Here is a 3493-nt window from a genome sequence, read left to right as displayed (position 1 = left end):
GCACAGGGGGCGCCACAGCCGCTCTGCTTCCTGCTAGCTCCTGCTGTCCAGCTCCTGCGGCGCCCAGTTATAACCTGCACTGCGTCACGGGGTGTGTGCGGGACGCACGGCGTCCACAGGGCTCGGCGCCAGCGCGGTGTCGGGCAGCCCCGGGGTCCAGGAGCGTGTCCCCTGTGGAGAAGGGGGGCTGCACCCCCATCCGACACACCCACTTTCCGAAGGCGGCCTTGTCGCTCTGGAGCCTGCGGGCCCTCGGCCCTCCCGGTCCCTTGGGAAGTTGCCTCGTGCTCAGACGCAGCGACACGGACTTTGCCGGAAGCCGGCCCGCTGATGGGCAGCTCCTGTGCTTGTGACTCTTCCAGGCCCGGTGGTGAATTCTTCTCGTCCGGTTTGGTGCTCCTTGCTGTCTGCACCAAGCCGGCTGGTGAACGACGCGCTGCCATGAGCCCCGCTGCTCTGCCTTTGTTATGCAGAGTCACGCCCCGCTGTCTCCCCACAGTAACCGAGCTCCGAGGGCGGCGGATGGATGATGGTGATGGAGGGCGCCCCGGCCTCGAGTCATTCGCTCACCATAATTCAGGCCTGAGCGGGCCGTCCAGCTGCTGCTGAACGCGTTTGGGCTAGGTTGCCAGGGAGACGGGTGCGTGGAGGGCACCCTGCCAGAGGACCACTGCAAAGCCAGCCGGGGCGACCCCCGGCCGACCGTCAGGGGGGCTCCGGCGCTGGTCCCCAGAGCCGCCTTTGAGCCCGGAGGAAGGAGTCACTGTAGGGGAAGCCGCCCCACCCCGCCACTGTCCTTGTGACTCCGGGCAGAGTCCATGTTGAACACAGGATGAGTAATTCCTCTTTCGATCCAGGCCGTTTTGTTTTCAGAATTCGTATTAAAACCAGGACCAGTGAAAAGGGGTAAAGGAGGGGCCCTCGGACCACGTGCTTCCAGCAGGTCTGGGCCTGAAGCTGCTTCCCGTGCCCTTGGATGTCGCAGCGGGACAGGCTTGTGGGCAGGACATCGGGCCTCCGTCACAGGGCAGGGAGGTGTGCCTGCCGTGTGGCTGACGCTCCGTGGGTCACAGGACGGTCCAGGGCGTGAGGATGCTGTCTGGGAACAGCGGGTCCCACGGAAGCCGGGGAGCCCCGCGGTGACCGACGCCCAGGCAGGACGGAGCGGGAGTGTGTGGCACAGCGGCTCTCCCAGCCCAGGCGGAGCGCCAGCCCGCACTCCCGGCACTCACCCGGGGTCCAGGCACGGCTGAGCCCATCGGGGTGGCCCGAGAGCAGCTGGGAAGATGAGGCGTCTGTGGGCACGGGCTGCCAGTCGCATGGCTGCTGCGAGGTGCCCATGGGAGGAAGTGCGCGAGCTGGACGTGAGGTTGGTGACTAGCCTGCGTCGCCGAGGGACCCGTGTGTTTACAGCTTGGCCGTGAGCTGGGGACGAGGAGACCGCTGACGCCTGTGGGCTCGGCTGCAGCCGGGCGCTTACCCCAGGGACCATTTGGTCAGGTAGCTTGCCAGGGACAGACAGCCCCTCGAGCCACCTAAAGTAAAGGGACAGCTGCTTTAAGTGCAGGTCTTAAGAGGCACATCTAAAGCCTTGAAAATGCAAGAACCATGTTTCTTTGTTTCCCAAAACGATTGGTCTCTCCCCCAAGTCCCTGACCGCCAGTGACGTCGGCTCTTCCTGCGACCTGCCATCCGTCTGGGGCTGTCGTCTCGACACGGCGCTGCAGGAGGCGTTGGTGGCGGGCGTTTGGTTCAGAGAAGGAGGAGATGGGAGAATCCTTCCCACGCAGCCTCGCAGTGTGGCCGGCCGGGGAGGGGGCTGGACGCCTCGGGCCTTCGTGCGGCCGGGCCGGGCCCTCGTCAAAGCCGCCCCTGGCCGGGTGTGCGGCTCGTCACCTCTGCTCCTCTGGCGATTCTGACTCACCTTCCTTTGGAGAGGGCTGGTCGCTCATTCTTGCTCCTCCATAGTCGCCCGTGGCCGTCACGGGGTCGCAGCCCGCTCTGAGGTTCCACGGCCTCCGTGTCGAGAAGCAGTGGGGTCCCCTCTGGTCCCCGGCCCCAACCCCTCATTCCTGGGAGGAGGTGCCTTGTTATTCCCGCTTTGGACAGGCCCGGCTAGCTGTAGTTCAAGGACGTGGAGGCACGCGTACAGACGTGACCGGGGACCAGCGTGTGGGCGATCACAGCCCTCTCTGCCTAGGGAGGCCTGGGCTGGGCCTGCCGCGAGTCCTCGCTGCGTGAGCTACACGCGGGTGCTGCCAGCACACGAGCCGCTTCCCATGCGGCAGTGGCCTTTGAGGTCTGTCTCACGGACAGTGAGTGACCTCGTCGTGACCTCGCTGCTCCACCCAGTTACTGAGTGACCTCCTCTTCACCGCAGCCTGAGTGGCTTCGTGTGAAAGCGGGAGTGGACTGAAACGCCCCCCGGGGCCGTGATGGCGATCAAGCCTGTCCGATCTCCTGAAAGACGCGGGATTCAGCGTCAGGGGGCACCGGTGCGAGCCCTGCCTGCCACTTACTAGCTGGGTGGTGAGGCGAGAGCCACGTCACCATGCAGCGCAGGGGCCGGGGGACAGGCTCGTGCCGCCTGCCCCGGGTCCCCGTCTGCTTCCTGAACTCGGGGCCCATCGTCTCTGTCGCTTTGCGGCTCGTCACAGGCGCCAGTGGGCAGCCGGGTTTGAGAACCGCAGCTTTAAGCTGCTCTCCAGCTGCAGCCCGGGCTCAGATTCAGCTTCCCCTTGTCTGAAGTGAGCTAGTGTCACCTGAAATGTCACCTTTTCCAAGAAGCTGTCTTGGATCTCTGCCCAGTCCAGGCCTTCATCGTTTTTTATCTGGATGGTTCCAAGGAAAAGAACCACGGGTCTTTTTATCTCCAGGGCCTCTGAGAGTCGTTTGATCTCGTGTATGACTTACGGGTCTCAGAATTCCCTACTTGTTTACGAGCCAGTGAGTCCTCCCTGCCTCAAGGGTGAGATCAAAACTGTCACTTCCGCGCCATTCCCTTCAAGTCTGGCCCTCCGTCTCCCTCCCTCCCGGTCCCGCCCGCTTTCGCCCTCTCTCCCCGTTTTCTAGTTGTGGAGCATCTAGATACCTTCTCCTAATTACCTGTGCGCACGTGTGTGTAGGTAACGCGGATGCACACGACACACAGAGCGATCCTTCCCCTGCTCAGCCCGCTACCCCCGCTCCCACGGTCACCCCGGGGCGGCCCTCCCATCGGCTCGACGTGCGGCCTCCAGCTGTCCCCACGCGTTGTCTCTCCGTCTATCTCCTATCTATCGATCATCTATCGATCATCTATCTATCATCGATCATCTATCATCGATCATCTATCTATCTATCATTGATCATCTATCTATCAATTATCTATCTATCTATCATCTATCTATCATCTATCTATCTATCATCTATATCTATCTATCATCTATCTATCTATGTATCTATCACCTGTCATCTATCACCTGTCATCTATCATCTATCATCTATCTATCTA

The sequence above is a fragment of the Pteropus alecto genome, unplaced genomic scaffold (genome assembly GCF_000325575.1).
Source record: "Pteropus alecto unplaced genomic scaffold, ASM32557v1 scaffold15, whole genome shotgun sequence".
Lineage (NCBI taxonomy): Eukaryota > Metazoa > Chordata > Mammalia > Chiroptera > Pteropodidae > Pteropus > Pteropus alecto.
The sequence above is the reverse complement of the archived record's forward strand: the minus strand, read 5'-3'. Positions refer to the sequence as shown.